The sequence below is a fragment of the Giraffa tippelskirchi genome, chromosome 4 (assembly GCF_054371585.1).
Source record: "Giraffa tippelskirchi isolate mGirTip1 chromosome 4, T2T-mGirTip1v1.2.pri, whole genome shotgun sequence".
In the NCBI taxonomy this organism is placed as follows: domain Eukaryota; kingdom Metazoa; phylum Chordata; class Mammalia; order Artiodactyla; family Giraffidae; genus Giraffa; species Giraffa tippelskirchi.
Genome location: NC_137278.1, coordinates 151,084,057 through 151,108,585, shown reverse-complemented (window position 1 = coordinate 151,108,585; position 24,529 = coordinate 151,084,057). Strand labels below are relative to the sequence as shown.

Genomic DNA, 24,529 nt, shown 5'->3' with positions numbered 1-24,529 from the left:
CAACAACAATATACTGTAATACTTACAAAGCAGAAGGAATAAAAATATAGCTTCTCATCCCCATTAAGTATCCCCATGGGCTAGAGAGGACATTATTTAGATAAGATAGTTTTTCTGAAGGCCCTGAAGATGTAAATAGCTGCCTAGGGTAGCAAAGTCTCTGAGAAAAAAAATAATATGAAACCAGAACCTCTGAAAAGGAGAAACCTCAAAAGCGGAATTCCGATAGAAATGAAACCTCAACGAATTTTAGATTCCTCCAGTATATTAGTCCAGATTTAGGTGATTAACTTTCTGAGACATTAAATATAAATGAAAATATTGCATATTCTTCTAATCCTAGATAATTATTTATAGATTCATCAGCCATAAAAAGAATTATTCAACACTAGATAAATTATTAAACTCATTAATTACCAACCTAGAGAATTATTGTTGGCTGACTTGATTAGGTCTCCCTTTAAAACCAACAGTTTAAAGAAATTTCAACTAATTTGACACTATTGATTTCAGAAGCTGCAAAACATATGAACACAGCTTGATGAGATGCTTTTATTCTGTGTTCTGTTTTCATTAATTGACAAAGAAATATTCACTGATATTTTGGCTCAAAGTCACTGCATATGCTGTCTTTTACATAAGAGTAAATTAAAGATTAAATTTCCTTCTTAAATTAGCAAGTAATGATTGTTTAATTACAAAAGAGGAAATGCTTAGTAACTTCTTTCTGGATATTTAAAAGGAAAGTAATATTGTTGGTGAAGAAATGAGGATTAGCATTAACTGTGGCGTATTTCTGAGAATTTACTTTAATGACTGGATCATTAAATCCCCCTAAGGCTATGCAACAAGTATTATAAAGCATGGAAGAAAATTTTACAAAAATGTAAAACTTCTTTCTCCCTTCACTGTCAGGATACCAACTTTGTTCCAATTCTTTTCTAAATTCTGACAACTTAGCAGTATTTTCCAGTATGGCCTGTCTATCTCCAGAGCTATTTCTTATTATCCCTTATACTTTCCCAAGATGATTTCATCAACACCCATGAATTCAACTAGCACCAATAAGCTGTCAAAATCCACATCTTCAACACAAACCTCATGCTAAGTTCCCAATCCATACTTTTTTTATTTTTTAATTGGTGGGAAATTGCTTTACAATGTTTTATTCATTTTTGCTGTACAAGAATGTGAATCAGTCATAATTATATACATACATACACACACACACCCATAATATCCCTTCCCTTTTGAGCCTCCCTCATCCCACCCCTCGAGGTGATCACAGAGCACCAGGATAGCCTCCCTGTGTTATACAGCAGCTTCCCACTAGCTATCTATTTCACACATGGTAGTGTAATATGTCAATGCTTCTTTCTCAATTCATCCCACCCTCACCTTTCCTCACTGTGTACCCAAGTCTGTTCTCTAGCAGTGAAGTGGATGAACCTAGAGTCTCTTATACAGAGTGAAGTAAGTCAGAAAAAGAAAAACAAGTATCCTATATTAGCTCATACATATGGAATCTATAAAAATGGTACTGATGAACCCAATCCATATCTTAAAACCTCTACTTCTATACCCCAGGACTTCAAAATCAACATGTTTCAAATTTACTTGCTCCTTCCTAACCCACACCCAAATCATCTGTTAGCTCTCCTGTGTTCCCTCTCTCAATAAATCGTTTCAGATTTCTCTGGCAGAGACTGTCCATGTTGTTCTGAGTACATCCATGAATATCTATGGCCTTCATATCACCACAGCAATGCCATACTTGGTAAGGAAGAGGGGAGAACACTAAAATCCTCCACTTTTGTTTGCTTGGTACCCTGGAGATACATGCAGCCCAGTTTTTGTGCGTATTTCACAAATTTTCTTTAAAGCCATTTCTTAAATTGTAACTACAGCCTTTCTCTCTATAAGGTCATATGTGGTCCACCGAGTCAGGCTCTATTCCCAATGTCATGTTATCATCTGCAACTGCAGTTCCATCCAAAAATTAGCTCTCTATACACTAATATCTCTCTTACAAGCTTCTTTCTTCCAAGTAAGTCTAGCCAAGCACACAGAAGCCTAGGGAAATTGCTGGTCTCATATACCCAGAAACATCTGAATGTCTGTGCAATCTCAACATACTCTCAGCCTCACTCACTCTCTCTGTCACACACACATACACATGCAAACACACATACACACACACATACTTCCAAATCTGCAAACTCTCATCTCCTGACATCTTTATCCCTGTCACTGGGACAGATAGCAAACTGACATAAAAAAAGAGCATAAATTTAAAATGAAGTTAATAAAAATGTTCTTTGTCAATTACATTCAAATTATTCAATGTTTCTGACAGGTCTATATGTCAAGCCACGCTGCTGACTTCAAGTAAAGTTTTAACAGCCTATTGTTACTAAATCTATTATTTGAAATCAGTACTCCTGTCTGGAATACTGGCTCATCTGGGCCACACTATTCGATTTTTGTTTCTTGTTTTTCTTTTTTTTTTTTCAGAAACTGCTCACAGAAAGTAAAGCAAGTAGCACAGCCATGGCAAAGTCAATCCCTTAATCTCTCCACATTAATTTTCTTCTGCTGCATCACAAATCAGCACAAATTTAGCAGCTTAAAACAGTAATTTATTAGCTCATATTTCTTTAGGTTAGAAGTCCAAGCACAAAGACACTGGTTTCACTGCTCACGTCTCACAGGCTAAAATCAAAGTGTCAGTCAGTCTGTATTCTCAATTAGAACTCAGCTCCTCTTATAAGATAGGAAGTTGAGGCAGAATTCAATTCCTTGCAGTCAGAGGACTATAGTCCTCAATTCCTTGTTGGCCATCAGCTGGAGGTTGTTCTCAGATCTCAGAGGCCAGCTTCATTCCTTGCCATATGACCCTCTATCTTCAAAGCAAGTGACAAGACGTTTTCCTTGTGTCAAAAATTCCCACTCACTCTGAATCTTGTTCTCTAGGAAGACTGCAAGTGAGGTCCAAGCGAAAGCTGCTCAGTCGTGTCCGACTCTTTGCAACCCCATGGACTATATAGTCCATGGAATTCTCCAGGCCAGAATACTGGAGTGGATGGCCGTTCCCTTCTCCAGGGGATCTTCCCAACCCAGGGGATGAACCCAGGTCTCCCACATGACAGGTGTTCTCTACCAGCTGAGCCATAAGGGAAGAGTGCAGTCCCTTTTAAAGACTCATCTGATGGATTCAGGCTCACCAAGGAGAATCTCTTTCTTAAAACTTCATCATGGGCCTAGTGCAGGCTCACATTTAAAGAGAGGGAATTATATCAAGATGTACTCCAGAAGGCAGCACTCTCATGGGCCCTCTTAACACTCTGCCTCCCATACGACCCTTCCTACTTATAATAGTTTTTTCCAAACACATAATCATACTACACTTGATCTTAGCCAAAAGGCCGAGAAGCGATCCAAACACACAATCATATGCTAGACAGAATTATATCTTGGCCAAGGAGATGAGGAAAAAAATAGAAAAAGAAACAATAGACACAGCGAGAAGGATGTATGCTACGGCTATGGCTTCTTTGATTTGCCATGTACATGAACCTTACAAAATTCTAAAATTCAACGTGGATCTAATAAATCCCTGAATTTCTCTGCCTTCAGTTTCATTATGTATAAAATAATGATTCCTACTTTGTATGACTATGTATTTATAAATAACACACTTATAAAACTTACAACATGACAGAAAAGAAAAAAAAATGGCCTCAACTTTACTTTATTTTAATGTTCATGAAAAGCAGTCTATACAACCAGTTCATGAAAAAACTTTTTCACAAATGAAAAATTTTCACTATTTTCTCTTACCATTAAAACTTTCCCCTAAGTATTACTTCTATATATAGAATTAAATACCTTTGCAATTATTTAATCATTTTAACTGTTCATGTTACCTTCACAATTATTGTCACATCAATTTTATAATTTAAGAAATCCATGCAAAATAGATAAAATACATATTACTTTACTCATTTTACAAATGGGAAAAGATCTGAGTCTAAAAAGATTAGATAATTTTTCTTAGGCAAGTTAGGAACACAACCAAAATCAGATTTCTATTTCTATTGAGCTCATAAGCTCATAGAGTCTTCTGGGGTGGGCTCTGAAGTCAAGAAAAGACAGTAGTCACATCATGTATCAAAGTAGTAACCAGTCATAAACATCACAATGGAACACTTCAATTGAATTCTGAAGAACATTTACCATGATTTAAAAATACAGACTCTAAGAATAATTTGTGTCATTTACTCACTCACTGAGCAGTTAACACATTATGGAACTATGGGTCCACCATGTTCCTTAATTATGTTTTACCCATTTAATCCTTGAAACTACCCTTTGAGAGTGGGTACTATTATTATCCTCATCTTTACAGATGAGGAAACTAAAGCCAGAAAAAAAGATATTTGCTCAAAATCATTCACAGTAAGTGTAGAAGTGAAATTTAAACTCTCACAATCTCGTTCCAGACTCAAGGTTCTCACCAGTAGGCTCTGTTGCCTCAATGTCTAATTTTGTTGAGTGTCTCCTAAACTACAGACACTGGGAATTTACTTTCTATGTTTAGGTAACAGAGATAATAAACTGAAGCAGATAGCTGATCTTATATGAACCTGTTATGATCTGATAGGACTATGACATGGTTTAATCTGAATCGTCTCTTTGGGTAGAAAATGCATCACTACAACTTCTATAACTTCTACAGTGGTAGAGACCACTTCTTCCTTCTGTTACCTGAACAGTTTTTATTTGTAAAGGCATTACAGAACATAGAATGATGCTTACTGGACATCCTCCAAAGCCTGATTAAACATTTCTCTGGAGGTACATGTCAAGTATAGGTTTGATCTTTTGAGATATGTCTATATTTTAATAATATCTATCTCCTCCCCACTATCAAAACAAAAACAAAATGAAAGTGAGCTTTTGTTAATCTGAATCTAAACAGTATTTTTACAGCTGCAAACCTCAGTCATCATTTACGAATAAAATTTTATTCTGCATTAGCACTTTGTCTCCCACAGTTTCAATGTAAGACAGGGAAAACGTCTTAAATACTTTTATGGTACAATGGCCAGATAGATAGTGAAGAAACCAATACAATAGTATCTTTAGTGTGCTGGAGTCTCAACAGAATATCTCTGTCATTAAAATATCTAGAACATTTAAATCAAGTTAGTAGCCTTAGCCAGAGAAGGCACTGGCACCCCACTCCAGTACTCTTGCCTGGAAAATCCCATGGATGGAGGAGCCTGGTGGGCTGCAGTCCACGGAGTTGCTAGAAGTCGGACACCACTGAGCGACTTCACTTTCACTTTTCACTTTCATGCAATGGAGAAGGAAATGGAAACCCACTCCAGTATTCTTGCCTGGAGAATCCCAGGGATGGGGGAGCCTGGTGGGCTTCCATCTATGGGGTCGCACAGAGTCGGACACGACTGAAGCAACTTGGCGGCGGCAGCAGCAGCAGCAGCAGCAGTAGCCTTAGTCTTTATGTGATTTTTAAAAATTTTTATCATCTATTTTGAGTTCATTCCACACTGCTGCTATTTGGATAACACTTTAATCTAATTGTGTGTACGTGATTGAGTGTGTGTTTCAAAAGATACATTCAAGAAGAGATACATCAGTATTCTTGGCATGTTTTTAAACTGAACTCCAAATTCAAGAGATTTATGGCTTAAGTATGAGTACATAGTACATTTTATATATATATATAAAAAAGCCAACATTTCATCAAAATCTGCCCTAGGTATGTAAAGGGAGACAAAATCATCTGGCAACCACACCATTTTTTTAATATTTCCTCTCACGTTTTTATACTTCCTTTTCCTTTTACAATTTTCAAAGCCAAGTTTACAGGAAAGCTTTTTGAGAGCACAAAACCACTTCCCAATTATAGGCTTAATACTTAAATACCTAACAGCTTATCTAATACTTGTTTAAATGATGAACCCAATTATGACAATCATTAGCATTTTTCCATTTGCTCTTCTCTATTTATAATAGCACAGTACAAAAGGCAGAGATGTAATACAAATGATGCCAAAAAGAGCAGTGCAAAGTAAGATTCACAAGAAGTGGGGAAAGTCTCTCAACAGCTTTACCAATGCACAGTTGAAAATGTTTACCAAAACCTGGAGAGCAATGTTTGGACATGAGTCTGCAAAAATTCTTATGAGGAGAGAAATTCTGCTCCCCCAAGAGGGGAAAAAGAGAATAGGCAAAGGAAGTTCTTCCTTCACTGATTCATTTACTTAAGTTGAATTTTTCATTCCTAATTAGTAGGCCTCATGTTTAGACTATTGTCAACACTCATGCCTAGAGGTAAAGACTGGACAAAGAAATAGTAGAGGTAGCAAACAGGCATCTGAATGATAGAAGCTTTAAGAAATACTCTAACACACACCCAGAGAATTTATTTTGTTTTCTTTTACCGTAATCTGAAGCATTGAAAAATAAATCCCATATTTCAAAAAAAATGGTGAGAGAGAAAAGTTCAAGGCAAGACATGCTAGCATCACTTAAAACATTTACTAAGGCTTTCCTGATACAGTAGTTGTTCCCCTACAACTCCAGAGCCAAAAGGTGTACACAAAATTCAGTTCTACTTATGATCTGAACTTTTAAAATATTATCCAAGTCTCTTTCTTTCCTCAAAAAGAGAAAGAGAACCCATTTAAGGTGCCCAGAAGTTACTGCATTCATCACACTACTTCAAGCTTTAGGATCCATGAGGAATTCTTCAGCTGCTGTATTCACTAAGAAATAAAAAAATCCAGTGTTGTTGGTCTTGACAGACCCCTCTCTAGCCAGGCTCCTTCAAGATAAACACTTCTTTCCTATCTGTGCAAATTCCCCTGCCCCAATCCACAGCCAGGAAGAGCATTTGTGTGTGTATGTTATACTTCGTTGCTTAGTCATGTATAACTCTTTACAACCCCACAGACTGTAGCTCACCAGGCTCCTCTGCCCATGGAATTCTCCAGGCAAGAATACTGGAGTGGGTAGCCATTCCCTTCTCCATGGGATCTTCCTGACCTAGGGACCGAACCTGGGTTTCCTGCATTGCAGTCATATTCTTTATCATCTGAGTCACCAGGGAAGCCCTAAGTAGAGTGATTACTGCCACCCTGACCAAGACAAGTCTGTTTGCCACTGTTCCAGGCTACCCAAACCTAAATCCATCCTTCAGTACCTCCAATCTATCAAGGAAACTATGACTTGTCTTCTTTTTATCAGATCTCCCTATCACCATCAGTAGATTCTTTCACAGATAGTATAAGCAGATTTTCTTGAAGTAAGGGCAGAAAGAAGAGTCTTCTCTACCCTACAATCAATTATTAAGGGGAGGAATGTCAAAGTTTCTAGGCCCATTTCCTCATTATGGGTCACATAATATGTTAAGAATTATAAATAGGACTGTATTTCCCCAGGTAAATAAAAAAACTGGCCAAAGCTAAAGCGAAAAGATACATGAAACATAAAGAATCAAAAAAAAAAAAATTCTGAAGCTCATTGCCCCAATTTGTACAAAAGAAGACTTTTTGATGTTTGTTACATTATCTATATTATGTTTTATCCCATTCTTAAGGATTGTGATAATTTAAGTTTGATTAACCATGCTTCCAAGAGTATAATTTCTAGGTTATATGGTCATAAAAGAAATATGAACAGAAGAAAGTTGACCTAGAATGTGACCAACACAAACTGAATAAACTCTTGATGCTAGAACAAAATTCTATGATTCTAAAAAGTAAACATTTATTTGCCTTAGAAACTTCACATGCATGTCTTCTTTAGTTCATTCATTTCATATGTTCAGTTCAGTTCAATTGCTCAGTCGTGTCCGACTCTTTGCGACCCCATGGATTGCAGCACGCCAGACCTCCCTGTCCATCACCAACTCCCAGAGTCCACCCAAACCCATGTCCATTGAGTCGGTGATGCCATCCAATCATCTCATCCTCTGTTGTCCCCTTCTTCTCCTGCCCTCAATCTTTTCCACCATCAGGGTGTTTTCCAATGAGTCAGCTCTTCGCATCAGGTGGCCAAAGTATTGGAGTTTCAGCTTCAATGAACACCCAGGACTGATTTCCTTTAGGATGGACTGGATGGATCTCCTTGCAGTCCAAGGGACTCTCAAGAGTCTTCTCCAACACCACAGTTCAAAAGCATCAATTCTTTGGCGCTCAGCTTTCTTCACCGTCCAACTCTCATATCCATACATGACCACTGGAAAAACCATAGCCTTGACTAGACAGACCTTTGTTGACAAAGTAATGTCTCTGCTTTTTAATATGCTGTCTAGGTTGGTCATAACTTTCCTTCCAAGGAGTAAGCGTCTTTTAATTTCATGGCTGCTATCACAATCTGCTGTGATTTTGGAGCCCCCCAAAATAAAGTCAGCCACTTTTCCACTGTTTCCCCATCTATTTACCATGAAGTTATGGGACCAGTGATCTTAGTTTTCTGAATGTTGAGCATTAAGCCAACTTTTTCACTCTCCTCTTTCACTTTCATCAAGAAGCTCTTAAGTTCTTCTTCACTTTCTGCCATAATGGTGGTGTCATCTGCATATCTGAGGTTATTGATATTTCTCCCAGCAATCTTGATTCCAGCTTGTGCTTCCTCCAGCTCAGCGTTTCTCATGATGTACTCTGCATATAAGTGAAATAAGTAGGGTGACAATATACAGCCTTGACATACTCCTTTTCCTATTTGGAACCAGTCTGTTGTTCCATGTCCAGTTCTAATCGTTGCTTCCTGACCTGCATACAGATTTCTCAAGAGGCAGGTCAAATGGTCTGGTATCCCCATCTCTTTCAGAATTTTCCACAGTTTATTGTGATCCACACAGTCAAAGGCTTTGGCATAGTCAATAAAGCAGAAATAGATGTTTTCCTGGAACTCGCTTGCTTTTTCGATGTGTTACTGTGTGCCAAACTCTCATGAAGGAGTGGGGATATGATGAAGACAAGCAGATATGATATATAATTTTATTGAGCTTTTATTTTATTGGAGTGATGGAAATCAAAAAATGGAACAGGTACCATATACAAAAATTAATTGTAAATAGAAGATTTAAAATTTAAGAACTAAACTATAAAGGTTTAACTTCATAGCATTGACTTTGGCAATTATTTCTTGCATATAATATCAAAAGCACAGGCAAAAAGAAAAAACAGATAATTTAGGCTTGCTCAAAATTAGAAACTTTTCTCTAGAGGGAGATGATATATGTTTAATTAAGGCTGATTTGCATTGTTGTACAGCGGAAACCATCATGACATTGTAAAGCAATTTTCCTCCAATTAAAAAAGAAAAAAATTAAAGACTTTTGTGCATCAAAGGACATTATTAACAGAATAAAAAGGCAACTCACAGAATGGGAGAAAATATTTGCAAACCATCTATCTGATAAGGATATATTCAAAACATATAAAGAAATAGTATAACTCAATTTTAAAAAAATGATTGAAAATGGCAAAGGAGGCTTCTCTGGTGGTCCAGTGGCTAAGAATCTGCCTTGCAGTGCAGGACACATGGGTTTAGTCCCTGGTCTTGGAAGATTCCACATCCCACAAGGCAACTAAGCCCAGGAAACCACAACTACTGAAGCCCATGTGCCTGGAACCTGTGCACCACAACAAGAAAAGCCACCACAGTGAGAACCCCATGCACCACAACTAGAGAATAGCCCCCGCTCACCTAATTAGAGAAAGCCCACACAGCAGCAAAGACCCAGAGCAGCCAAAAATAAATAAATTTTTAAAATTTAAGAAACAGTATAAAAAGTAGGAAAGGACTTGAATAGGCGTATCTGTAAAATAAAAGAAAAGAAAAAGAAAAAAGCGATAAGCACACGAAAAAAAGATGCTCAACATCACTCATCATTAGAGAAATGCAAGTTAAAACTACAATGAGATGCCACTTTACATCCAATAGGATGACTATTATCAAAAAACAAACAAAACCTACACAGAGAATAAGTTTTGGTGAGGATGCTGAGAAATTAAAGCTCTCAACTATTGGTTGGAATGCAAAATGGTGTAGTCACTATGGAAAATTGTATGGTGAGTCCTGAAAAACTTGAACATAGAATTGCCATATGATCCAGGCTCGGACAGTAAAGAATCTGCCTGCAATGTGGGAGATGAGGTTCAATCTATGGGTCAGGAAGATCCCCTGGAGAAGGGAATGGCTACCCACTCCAGTATTCTTGCCTGGAGAATTCCATGGACAGAGGAGCCTGGTGGGCTACTGTCTATGGAGTCCCAAAGAGTTGGACACGACTGAGAGACTAACACTTTTACTTTTTTCCAGGAATTCTGAGTATATACCCAAAAGATCTGAAATCAGGGGCTCAAACAGAAATGTGTATGCATAGCAACATTATTCAAAATGGCCAAAAGGTGAAAGCAAACTAAATATCCATCAATGAACGAATGGATAAACAAATGTGGTTTATACACATATAAGGAAGTATTATTCAGATTTAAAAGGAAATAAACTCTGACATATGCTACAATATATATGAATTTTGAGACGTGAAAGTAGGGGGCTTCACTGGTGACTCAGGTGGTAAAGAATCAGCCTGTAATGCAGGAGACCTGGATTCAATCCCTGTGTTGGGAAGATCCCCTGGAGAAGGGAAAGGCTACCCACTCCAGTATTCTGGCCTGGAGAATTCCATGGACTACCAAAGTCCATGGGGTACCAAAGAGTCAGACATGACTGAGTGACTTTCACTTTCATATGAACCTTGAGAACATATGCTAAATAAAATAAGCCAATCAAAATAGCACAACTACTGTATGATTTCATTTATATGAGGTACTTTGAGTAGTCCAACTCATAGAAATTCAATATAAAATGGTGGATGCCAGGGGTTCAGGCAAGGGCAAGGGATTTATAGGGAGTTGTTTAATAGGTTGGAGCTTTGCAATCCCACACCTGGGCATATACCCAGACAAAACTGTAATTCAAAAAGATACATGCACCTCTATGTTCATAGCAGCACTATTTACAATCGCCAAGACATAAGAAGAATTTAAATGTCCATCAACAGTTGAATGGATAAAGAAGTTGAGATATATATATATATATATACACACACATACACAATGGTATATTACACAGCCACCAAAAGAATGAAATAATGTCATTTGCAGCAACATGAATGGACCTAGAAACTATGATACTAAGCAAAGTCAGAAAGAAAAAGACAAATACCATATGATCTCATTTACATGTGGAGTCTAAAATATACAGATCAACATATCTACAAAACAAAAACAGACTCACAGATACAAAAAACAGACTTGTGTTCCAAGGGGGATGTGGGGTAAGGGAGGGAAGGAAGTGGAGTTTGAGATTAGCAGAGGCAAATTATTATACATATAAAGGATGAACAACAAGATCCTACTGTACAGCACAGGGAAGTATATTCAAAATCCTGTGACAAGCCATGATGAAAAAGAATATGAAAAAGAAATATATATATATATGTGTGTGTGTGTGTGTGTGTGTGTATATATATATAAACTCAGTCACTATGCTGTAAAGAAGAAATTAACACAATATTGTAAATCAACTATGCTTTGATAAAATTTTTAAATGGGTATGGAGTTTCACTTTGAGATGATGAAAAAAAGTTCTGGAGATGGACGGAGGTGATGGTTGCATAACATCATGAATGTCTTTAAAACCACTGAATTGTACACATTAAAATGGGAAATGTTATGCCACGTATGTTTTACCACAACTTTAAAAAATTGGACAACTTCAGATATTGATAAATGCTTTAAAGAAACATAATAATGAGGGAGTGACTGGAGAAAGGGTGAAGACAGCATTAGAATGAGCTACAATATTCAGAGGAAGTGACATTTTTTTGAGATCTGAATGATAAGAGTCAGAAAGGTGAGATCTGAGGGGCAAAAATTTCCTGCAAAGACAGGAACAAATGCAAAGTCCCCAAAGCAGGCATGAGCTTTGTCTTCCAAGGACTAGAAAGGTGGTGCAGTAGAGTGAGGTCTAGCAACATGGATATGGGATGACCTACAAGAGACAGGTAAGGCAATGTTGGCCGTGGAAGCAGTGAAAATTTTCTTCTGAGAACACTGAAACCTTGGGAGATTTTGGAACAGGGAATTATGTGATCTAATTTGTCTATAAAAGACGTCTTTGGCTGCTGTGCAGAAAATAAATCATAAGCGGACAAGAATCAATGAGATCAGTTAGGAGTTGTTACAATGGTACAGAGTAGACATGATGATGGTTTGGAATAGATGATAGTCATGGAGATAAATGAATACATTCAACAAATGTTTGAAGGTAAAGCCAACAAATCTTGCTGATTTGCTTAGAGGTAAAAGTGAAAGTTCCTCAGTCGTGTCTGACTCTTCAGGACTCCATGGGCTATAGCCTGCCAGGCTCCTCTGTCCATGGGATTTTCTAGGCAAGAGTATTGGAGTGGGTTGCCATGCTCTTCTCCAAGGGATCTTTCTGACCCAGGGATCAAATCCAGGTCTCCCACATTGAAGGTAAATTCTTTACCGTCTGATGGCACCAGGGAAGCCCAGTAGGATAGTCATATATTCCCGGTTCGACTGGGACAAAACTTATTTCTGATTGTCCCAGTGCCCTGTAGAGTTAGTGCCTCTTTTAATGTCAACATTACCTCGGTTTGGACAATAAATCACATAGTTGCCCTAGGTATAGGGATTAAAGAAAAAAAGAAGAATCAAGGATGACTTTTCAGCCTGAGCAACTAGAAGCTTGTGGGTTTGATGTTTCAAAGACAGTCTACTAACAGTATCTTTAAGGGAAGAAAGAATATAGTTAGAACCCTGGATTCCGTATGTTTTATCCATCAGTTCTTTTTGTCCATGATCAGTCAACAAGCACCTGTTCCTCATTCCATCTCAATTCAGTAGATATGTATGCATCTCAAAACTTCAGTAGGGAAAAAACAAAAGGCAAATTGAATCAGCCAACTAAATAAAGTTTAAATAACTGGCCAGAAAATAAAGGGAAAAAAAGAGCAGTTTCTAGGAGGAGCAGCACATAGAGGAGCGGCTCTCACGATGCCCCCAGTCCTTCTATTTATGCAGAGACAAAGATCTGGAAGAGGATTGGTGGCCTGGCAAAGCTGCTAAAATGAGCTGTATGCTGGAACCCGGAGCCTGCAATGGGCTTATCCAATGAGGTGAATAGAAGGAAAGACTGAAGGGAAGCCTCAGGGAAAAAAGCCCTAAAGAGAGACTGCTTGCTCCACAGAAAATGGCACTGACATTGAGTTTAAAAAATACACATCAGAAGTGGGAGAATAAGGATACATGAGAATTCTTCCTTAGGAGGAAGTTAGTGCCACAGGAATGCCTTGCATCTAAATAATGAGAAGTGATGGAGTTAGCCATATGGAAAATTTGGAAGTCAAGAAATAGGTCTGGATATCTAGAAGTTGTCATTTTCTGAGATAATCTCAATGACGGTTAGACTTAATATTATTTTGCATCCTGAGGAAAAAAAAGAAAAACTTTGGCTGACCTGTTGCCTATTCTTCTCATCAAAAAATTAAAAAAAAAAAAAGAAAACAAAAATACTCTAGGGAAATATCAATGGCATCACTTTTTTCCCCCCTCTTCAAAGGAGAAGCAGTAGCAATGAAAAATTCTCTAAAGTTTTCTTAATTCTAAAGTTCAACAGATTTCTTCAAGGCAAAATAGGATTTCAAACCAAATCTGAGACAATTGTTAACCAAATGAACACCAAAGTTTTGTACTAGAATTATTCTCCTTTATTGGTATTTGAAGGCTAGTTAGTTAAAATCTCTTACTAGAAAATACACCAATAAACTTTTTAAAGTGATTGATAATTGACTGGGGACTGTCAGTGAGTAGTAGTGTGATCTGGGTAAAGAAGCAAACAGAAAGATTAGTTGTGTTTCAAAGGGAATTGCTGTTCTCCACCTGCTACGCATAATTTCTAGACTATTTTAAGCTTCAGTTTTGTGATCTATCTACATACTATGATTCGGTATTAGCCTAAATGGAAGAACTCTTAACAGTGCCCAAGAACTCAGTATTGATTTTTTTTTTTTAGTTTTGGTAATAGATTTTGTCAATTAATAGCTTTAGGATGAGACAAACAGGATATGAAGAACAATAGGACTGAACTAGAGTCTAAATTCAGGTGTCACCATTGGACAATTGTACTCATCTCCCATGCTAGTAAGGTCATGTTTAAAATCTTGCATGCTAGGCTTGAGCATTATGCAAAACAAGAACTTCCAGATGTCCAAGCTGCATTTAGAAAAGGAAGAGGAACCAGAGATCAAATTGCCAACATTCATTGGATCATAGAGAAAGCAAAGGAATTCCAGAAAAACATTTACCTCTGTTTCAACAACTACACTAAAGCCTTTGACTGTGTGAATCATAACTGTGGAAAGTTCTTAAAGATACAGGAATACCAGACCATCTTACATGTCTCCTGAGAAACCTGTAAGCGGGTCAAGAAGCAATAGTTAGAACCCTGTAGGGAACAATGGATTGGTTCAAGATTGAGAGAGGAATACAATAGGGCTGTCCGCTGTCACCCTGTTTGTTTAACCTATACGCTGAGCACATCATGAGAAATGCTGGGCTGGATGAGTTACAAGCTGGAATCAAGATAGGCAGGAGAAACATCAACAACCTCAGATATGTGGATGATACCACTCTAACGGCAGAAAGTGAAGAGGAACTAAAAGGCCCTTTGAGGGTGAAGGAGGAGAATGAACGAGCTGGCTTAAAACTAAGTATTTAAAAAACTAAGATCATGGCATCCAGCCCCATTACTTCAGAGCAAATAGAAGGGGAAAAGGTGGAAGCAGTGACAGATTTCCTCTTTGGGGGCTCTAAAATCACTGTAAATGGTGACTGCAGCCATGAAATCAGAAGGCAATTGCTCCTTGGCAGGAAAGATAGGACAAACCTAGACAGTGTGCTAAAAATCAGAGACATTACTCTGCTGACAAAGATCCATATAGTCAAGTCTATGGTCTTCCCAATGGTCACGTACAGTTGTGAGAGCTAAACTGTAAAGAAGGCAGAGCATGAAAGAATTGATACCTTTGAATTGTGGTGCTGGATAAGGCTCCTGAAAGTCCGTTGGACAGCAAGGAGATCAAACCAGTCAGTCCTAATGGAAATCAATCCTGAATACTCACTGGAAGGACTGATGCTGAAGCTGAAGCTCCAGTATTTTGGTCATCTGATGTGAACAGCCAACTCATTGGATAAGTCCCTGATGCTGTGAAAGATTGAGGGCAGAAGGAGAAGGGGTGACAGAGGATGAGATGGCTGGATGACATAATGCAATGGACATGAATGTGGGCAAACTTCAGGAGACAGTGAGGGACAGGGAGGCCTGGCATGCTGCAGTCCATGGGATCACAAAGAGTTGGACATGACTGAGTGACTAAAAAACAACAACAATAGATTTTGTCAATTAATAGCTTTAGGATGAGACAAATAAGATATGAAGAGCAACAGGACTGAACTAGAGTCTAAATTCAGGTGTAACATCACGGCAGGGTGTTGGAGAGGGGACAGCACGTGAGGAAGGGGGTGTGACCACAGGAGATACTATGAATCCCTTTAGGCCAACTGAATCTGTTCTATATTCCTGTTAACCTGGTCTGAACTTTTAAAAATATATGGTTCACAGAAGTATCTGAATGATCTTTTAAAAACCATAGTTGGAACAAGTAATTGCCAGAGTCATTAGGATTGATGGTTTAGGGGAAATCCATATTTTCCTGGTTTCCAAGATCAACAACTGTGGGTAACATATTTGATGAGGCTTTTGCCTATGCAAACATCATTCATCTTGCCACCTTCATTTGCTTTATTCCTTTAACAGTTCTTTAGTCACAGGTATTTCTGCAGATCCAAACCCCACTCACCATTCTATCCTATAGTCTAAATTAAGAAGGATATCTCATGATATTGCCCTTTATAGCTATGTGCTACCTAAATATTATCAGTTCTCATAAGGCTGCCTGCACAATATGTTCCACACATAGTTATCTTCAGGTCCTTGTAACCCAATGGACTGTAGCACACCAGGCTTCCCTGTCCCTCACCATCCCCCAAAGTTTGCCTAAACTACATCTACTGCATCCATGATGCCATCCAGCCATCTCATCCTCTGATGCCCTCTTCTCCTTCTGCCCTCAATCTTTCATACCATCAGGGACTTTTCCAACATTAGTATCCCTTGGTTTCTGTTCACATTCAGATCTTGGCTTTTTCAGTGAATAAAATTTCAACATGATTTCAAAGTCATCTGTACAATCTCTAGTCCAGTAGAGTTAAGCTCTTGGAGGATTTATTCAAGAATTTCAACCAATGGACTGAATTGAAAGCTTTTTCTACTAACAAGTGACGAGCTATAGGAAATTGGACTCTGAACAAAATCTACTGGCAGTCATATACACACCCATAATATAATAAAAAATTTTCAAACTCTGCTACAAATTTATCAAAATTATACTACAAAATCAAAGAAAACAGAAAATAAAATATGTTTCTACTTTGGAAAACAGAAGCATACTTTTACAGTTTGAAAAATAGTGAGGTTTTTATACAAAACGGTTGACATCACTTTGAGCAACCTGTTGATAACTTAGAGCTTGCCTCAAGACTGTGTGAATAAGACATTTTCCTGGCAACTGAATAATAAATTGAGGCTGAAATAGAGTCACTAGCAATTCTAGTGCCAGAGCCTCAAGGTCAACTGAAAAACTAGTCTATTCTCTGTTTATTTCCTACAATCATTTAATCACTCCCTTTTTTCTTTTGAACACAACAAATATTTTTTCTAAAGAATAGATAATCCCAATAGCAACCTTCATTTTCCAGGGAAAATATTCCCAGTTCAATCAAGATGAATGAGCCAAGTTATCTCTTCTTTGGTTTTTTAGTTCTTTCCAGAAATCTGCCACTTTTGTTAAAACATTTCATAAATCCTTCAGAGCACGGCCAATTTGGACCTAAATTAGATTTCCAATAATTAAGACTGAATAATGCTAGCAAAGCTGGATTCTCTACTACATAATACATACACCTAGTCTCCATTGTTTTTCCACTTCTAGGAAATGCAAACCAAAGGTTTGAATATTCACACACATAATGTAGCAAAATTAATCAAACAGGTATTTTTAAGTGCTGTAATAAGCACCAAGCATTTTGCTAGGCACAGATACATCCTTCATCCTTTTCCTATCTCAGGTGCCAAGGCAAAGACTTGGCTTGAAGTCCCAACGCAAGTTCTTCATTTCTCATCCAAGTTTTCTACAACTATTCCAGTCAAGTCTTTTTCTAAACAATATAGCATTCATATCTATATTTCTCAATTTAACCCAAGGTAGTGAACATCCAAGAGACATTAAATATCATTACAGAGTTTGGCACATGCTTAGCATACAGTAAAAGAATATTAAGCGCATGCTTCCCTCTTTAAAATAACACACATACTTACATAAACACAAGGAAACCCTGTATGTAACATTTCTCCAGATACAAGTCTTATATTTTATGAGTTTTATAACCTTTCTATGAGTAGAAGGTAGAGAAGAGGAGGCTCACCAAAACACCCATGAAGAGCTGATAGATAATTGATAGTCCAAACAGGTGATTCATATCTCATATAGCTCTTTGCCATCTTTTGTCATTACTCATATCTCCAATGCAATCATTTAAAGCCACACTTAAGTGATCCCAGCCCCTATACATTCATTGAATGTTTTGTCAAATTGAAGTTGAAATGTAAGTTCAATCATGAGACTCTTTCATAATCGCCTCATACCTGCTCTAGGAAAGAAATTTTGAAACACTTTCAGAAGAGTGGCTATAAAGTGTTTTTAAATGTGTTTCCAATGAAAAGTAAAGCAATTCTAATGAATATCAACAGAGTATCAAGTTGAGTGACATATTCTTTCCAGCTGATCATTATCGGGTATGATACTGGGCAACAATAATGAATTCTTTGAATATTTAAAATAAGTTTTAAAAGGGTAAACAATATCCACCTATTGGCATCTGTGCCCACATACTTTACCTCCTGCCTTGATAACATGAAACCATCTGTGCACCTAGCTAAGCTCAACTCTCCGTTCGTGCACTAGATCCCATCCCCTCACACCTACTCAGGAACATTGATCCAGCTCATCTCCCCTTGCTCTTATATAAACAGATTGTCCCTTTTATAGATCAGCACCATAGACACACAAAGATGCTGTGATTTCTCCCATTTTATTAAAACAAAAAATCCTGACCTCTTTCTCCTGTACCTTCATTTCTTAATCACTTTCGTCTCTAATCTTTTACTGCAAAGCTCCTTTAAAAAGTTGTTTAAACTCCTAACTCCAATGTCTAGCCGCCCATTCTCTCCAATCAGGCTTCCACTCTGTCTAAAACCACTCCTATCAAGATCACAAATGACCCTCCCCCTCAATAAATTCCGTGGTCAGTTTTTATTTGTTTCCTGTAATATGAGGACTAATTAGCCCAGGTTCCCTGAAATACCTTCTTCAACTGACTTCTAGAATCCCTCTGGTTTTCCTTTCCACTCCTTCTCAGCCTCTTTTACAGCTTCCTGATCACCTCCCGAACTTATAATAACCTGATGTCAGGGCCTGGAGCATGGTCGATGTCTAATATAAATATCTTGAAGGAATCAATGAATCAATCAATCTCACTAACAAATGCATTGGAAACCTGCTAAAGTAGGTTGGGAGATGAATCTGAGGTCAATGGTACTAATTTTATTTTTTTCCTCACAAATCTGCATGCTATGGGAATATTCTATCAAGGGAGAAAAGTCATAATGTTTAAATTTCTTTAGATCATTCCAGAGACATGAGCCTTGCAAAGCTACCTCCAAATACCATATAATTTTTAAATTATTATAATTAACTGAATAATTACCATTTATTACTGATCAGACATTAGTTTCCAGTCAAATTTACACTCCAATAGAGGTCTTGCTTGCAATATGAAAACTTTATAGTCCATTCATATTCTCTTTATAATCAATATGCCCAGTATATTTATGGATATTTGATAGGACTTAGTATGCAACTTATTATTTTAGATTATTATATAAAACTTGCCTGTTATAATTTTGCATTTAAAATGCATTATTGCTTATGTCTCTGATTTATTTGATTCTCTGTCATTGGTTAGGAGCACAACCTCCAACAATATCATTACTTTGGGAAAAATATTATCTGCTTTATATAATCATTTACAGGAATGTGTTGAGACTAAAAGCAATAACTGAATGCATTTATATATATATATATATATTTTTTAACACAAGCCTCTCTTATGCACATGCTGGGTTTATCAAGATATTAATGACAGAAATGAAAATCTCAGCTAATAGTAATTTGAATTATAAATTACTATTTAACTTATAATTAAATAGTAAAATTATATTTTAATATATTACATTATTTATTATATTTGCTATTTAATTATAATTAAATAGTAAAATTACTATTTAATTTAATGGTAAGATATAGCAATGACAAGAATAGATTGTGTATTGGCATTATTAGAGATTTCTTTGTATTTTTTAATTGAAGGATAATTGCTTTTACAGAATTTTGTTGGTTGCTGCCAAACATCACCATGAAGAGACTTTTTTTTTTTTAACTAATAGAATTCACATACAGTTTTGGCTTCCAAGTTGTTACGCATCTTAACAGCAAAGAATTAACCAGATCCCCTGGTGGGTCTAAATTTTTAGCTACAAAGATAATAATAGAAATTACACATGCAACTTGGTGTTGTCCTCCTCAAAATGATAACCTTGCAAAGCTGCACCATCTTCCAGTGATGATGCCATAGGCTCAGAATGTTTTTGGACCTCTACCTTCAAAAACATTCCCAAAGCCCACATCACACTCTTGATTGTCCTCAAAGCTCAAAGGGCAACATGTTCATACTTTGAGGGTGGCTTTTTTTTAAGAACTAAAATTATTTGGTGTCAGTTTCGATAAATTCAAGTGAATAAAACTGGGTAACACTATCTTGAGTCTAAAACAATATTTAAATATAATACAAAATAAAAAGGCAGATGTAAAGACTGTCAAATTTGCTCTGAAGGCAAGTCCAAAACAGGAAAGGATTTTAACATATACTGAGCGATTACTGCAGAGCTGAAATGTGCTCAGCCTCCAGAAATGAATACTTGGAATGGTATCAATCACTTGGATTATACATTCAGAAACTTCTGTGTTTTAACATTTCCTTCCTGTGGTATTTGCAAGTTTAGTCACCTAAGAGCCAGCCTTCCCCAACCTTTTCAGGGTTATGTCTCCCAACATTAAGAAGATTAGTATCATTGACTAAAGCAGCTGTTGGCTTTAATAAGAAAGAATTTTAGAAAGAAATAAGTTTACCTTTTACAAAACAAATGTAAACCCAAATTTTATCCCCAAATTAGCTAATATATTTGTTTATTTTAGCTAGTATTAAATGCTTACTGTTCAAGATACTGTTCTAAACACATTGAACATATTGATTTCATCTTTACAAGAACCTTATAAAATATTAATAAATTCTATTATCAGCTTTATTTTAAAAATGGAGAAACTGAAATCAGAGAGATTAAGAAACCACCAAAAATCAAATAACTCAAGAGGTAGACAAAGGACAGACACAAAGGCAACTCAATCCAGAGACTACTCTCTGAAATAAAGGCTATATTGCCTAGAGAATTGGCTGTATTATCATGACAAGTTAGGAAAATGTGTTTCAAAGGTGCTAAAATTTGCAGGACTGAGGAGATTTAACAAAGAAATTTCAGTCATCATCAAGTTCTTCTAACTGCCCATTCTTCCAAATGCTAAAGATGTCTGTAATAATATCATTAAAGCACCAGATCCCAGGTTCCAGACTTAATAGATGTAGTGAAAGTGTCTGGCTTGCTCTCTTATACAGCTTTCCTATTTCATGACATATACAACCACAAGAGCAACACAAGCATGATACTACGAAGGTAGAAAATGCAAGGTTCCTAAAACTGTGTTAGGCACTGAGGCTGCACCTAGAAAAAGGGATGTAATCACCACCTTGCTGGAGTTAAGAGGTAGATAGTCAAGAAACAAGTAAATAAATGAGTGTTATTTGAATTATGATGGAAATAAACAAGGCACTGTGGTAAGGGGATGATGGAAAGCTCTAGAGAATCACAGTCAGGCCCAAAACACTGAAACCCTGTAAGGCCAGGTGGCACAGCAGTGAATAAGATGTACAAGTGACACAGCAAAAAATTATGAAACCATTATCCATATCTGAGTGGTACAGTTCAAGCGGCATTTTTTTAATAAGGTAGAATCCTGTGAGTTGATATGCCTAACTCTCAGACTAGCCCAAAAGGGGTTAAAAGGCAAAAATTCCTCTTACCTGAAGAGTCCTTCACACCTGATTGTACTATACTTTGGCTGAGCCTCTGAAAAACACAGGCAGTTCCAAGAATCTGCATCCACCCTCACTATTGTATTGTTAAATACATGTGTACCCTGCACCGCTTACTGTCAAATTCACAGTAATACAAAAGAAACCTGAGCTTGCTCAAAGATGAGAATCCTTGTTTGTCAACCCACAAGTATGAAGCAGTTTTCGTGAACTGACCTACCTCAGAAAAAACCTCTCTGAGGATGCAGTATTTAAACCGAAATCTGATAAAATGAGAGGATACAGTTATGCAAAGCTCCAAAAGAAGGGCATAACAGATCTGATTCAGAGAGTAAATTTTCATGAAGACTGATAATAGGAAAATGTCTCTCTATATTGCCATCTCTCTCTTAATACGTTTTTACTTTACCACTTCCCAATACCATGAAACCCTGGTGGTTCAAACAGTAAAGAATCTGCCTGCAATGCAGGAGACTCAGGTTCAATCCCTGGGTCAGGAATATCCCCTGAAGAAGGGAATAGCTACCCACTCCAGTATTCTTGCCTGCAGAATCCCATGGACTGAGGAGCCTGGTGGGGTCCATGGGGTCACAAAGACTCAGACATGACTGAGCAACTAAGCACACACACACCATGAAACCAGCATTCTGGGAGAAGATGTGGAAGCCATTATCAAGAGAGTCAGAGGGGTGACTTAGGTTCTCTTATTTGGGGATCTTATCTGCTGGGGGCTCTTAATATCTTCATGCACAGCCCAAGTTCCCAGATGGATCCAGGGACACCTATCGTGATGCCAAAGACACTGCTTAGATTGAGATGTTCTCTTCCCAAAGTCAAGCATCCACACATCATGATAAAACTTATACTAAAATCCCATCAGTACTGTAGAGAAAATGGCAGGGAGGTGGAACTCTGCTCCAATTATACCTAATCAAGAAGAAATTTTTAAAAAAAAGCCAAGAAATGTAAAATGACATGGTACACGTCACAATGTGATCCTGTTTATAGGTAAGGAAATAGAAAATGTTAGCTGAAAAAGCAGAGGAATGAAGTTTATTCTGAAGCTAAATTGGGTATCCAGGATTATAAAGTCCAATTCCAACTGAGTCTCCCCTTTTTTAATTACACACACCAAGAAGGCAAACAATCAAATCTTGCCTTTACTTTTAATGAAAATACTTCCAAAATGTACAACTCAATTTCCAATATTTCATTAATGATAACTCAGGGTTACAAATGAAGCCAAATCTGCCAGTGGAGCTAGTGTTGACACACAGGCACAAATGGCTTAGCTTGTCACTCACAGGCAGTGTGCAAACCTTTCCTGAGGTTGCTAAGCTGTGCTGATCACCAGGCCTCCCAAATGTCACCCTGATTCACACAAGGCTGTTGAACAGAAGGCTCATGTGCCTGTGCACGTCCTCATGGGGCACACGCCTGAAATCACACAGCCCTGTGCCCCTGGCTGCAACTCTGTTCCATGAGCTTTGTGCGTGCATCTCTATCTTTGACACAGCCATCAGAAAGTCTACTGCTGTTACAATACCATGCTACTTCTAAGCTCTGTAGTCAGCTGTTGCAGCTGTTCCTAATCTCCACTATTCTCTTTGCATTTCTTCAGCGATTATTCAAAAAGGGTTAAGAATTAAGTCCCCAAGCATGGTGTTAGGCACTAAATGAATGAAACAAACATGGTACCTGATCACACAGAGCTTATTAATGCAAAATAGAGAGTGAGAGATGAAACAAACAAATAAATATGTCCTTACAACTTGCAGTAATACAATACTATCAAGGGGAGGAATAGGAAGCAGTTCATTGAGACTCAGGTTCCAGACAGCTTTTCTAAGGAAGTAATAATGAAACCAAGGCCATGAAGGATAAGTAGGAGAGAGCCAGGAAGAGTGGAGAGAAGACATTCAAGAAATAATGTGCTTTCCTGGTGGTCCAGTGGCCAAGACTCTGTGCTCCCAATGCATGGCGGCAGGGGTTCAATCCATGGTCGGGGAACTAGATCCTGCATGCCACACTAAAAGTTTGCATGCCGCAACTAAACACATAAATAAATAAAGATCCTGCATGCCACAGCAAAGATCAAAGATCCCACACACTGCAACTAAGATATGGCACAGCCAAATAAATATTTTTAAAAAAAGAAGGTGGTGCAACATGGTTAAAGGCCTAAGAAAGAAGGTGCAACATGGTTAAAGGCTTAAGATCAATGAGAGTTGGCATATGTGAGGAATGGAAAGAATGGAATGTGAGGAATGGAAAGAATGTGAGGAATGGAAAGAAGGGAAGGCGAGGGGGAAAATTGAAATGATGGAGGTGGGGGAGGAAGTGGGAGTCAGATCATGGCATATAGGTCATGGTAACTATTTTCAGCACAAGGACTAGCCAATATTGACATGATCTGCTTGATTGTACTTTAAATGATTGCTCTGTTCCCTGGGAAAGAACCAAGAAGAAGGCAAGAGTGGAAGATAGCAGGCCAATTACCAAGGCACTGCCGTAGTACAGGTAGACTCCTTTTTATTTTTTTCTCAATGAGTTCTTCTCCCCTCCAGTCATGTATACCAGACTTTTTTTTTCACGGAAAACCTTGACTTATTAGAGACAATGGAACCCCTATTTTCTTCTATGTGACAAATCATATAATAGTTTAAGAAAAGTTCTGATGCTTCTCAGGTGTATTCACTGTTCTTGGAAGCTGCTTCATCATTAAAGCCTGAAGATGTTTTAAGATTGTGAAGTTCATCCCCAGATAATTAAGTGTTTATATTCCTTTGTATCTAAAGGATATAGTTTCTAAAATTCTATTGGATACCATATATATATATATATATATATATATATATATATATATATATCTCAAAGTGAAAATGTTAATCACTCCATTGTGACTGACTCTTTGTAACCCCATGGACTGTAACCCACCAGGATCCTCTGTCTATGGAATTCTCAGACAAAAAATACTGGAGTGGATTGCCATTCCCTCCTTCATATGGGATCTTCCT

The 24,529-nt window shown here is 37.5% G+C and overlaps 1 protein-coding gene and 1 pseudogene across 1 annotated transcript in view; both read right to left on the bottom strand.

Moving 5' to 3' along the window:
* TAFA2 (TAFA chemokine like family member 2) overlaps positions 1-24,529 on the bottom strand; it is a 555,274-nt gene that overhangs the window by 424,987 nt on the left and 105,758 nt on the right. The window lies entirely within an intron of this gene.
* LOC145504150 (U2 spliceosomal RNA) lies at positions 3,297-3,437 on the bottom strand (annotated as a pseudogene).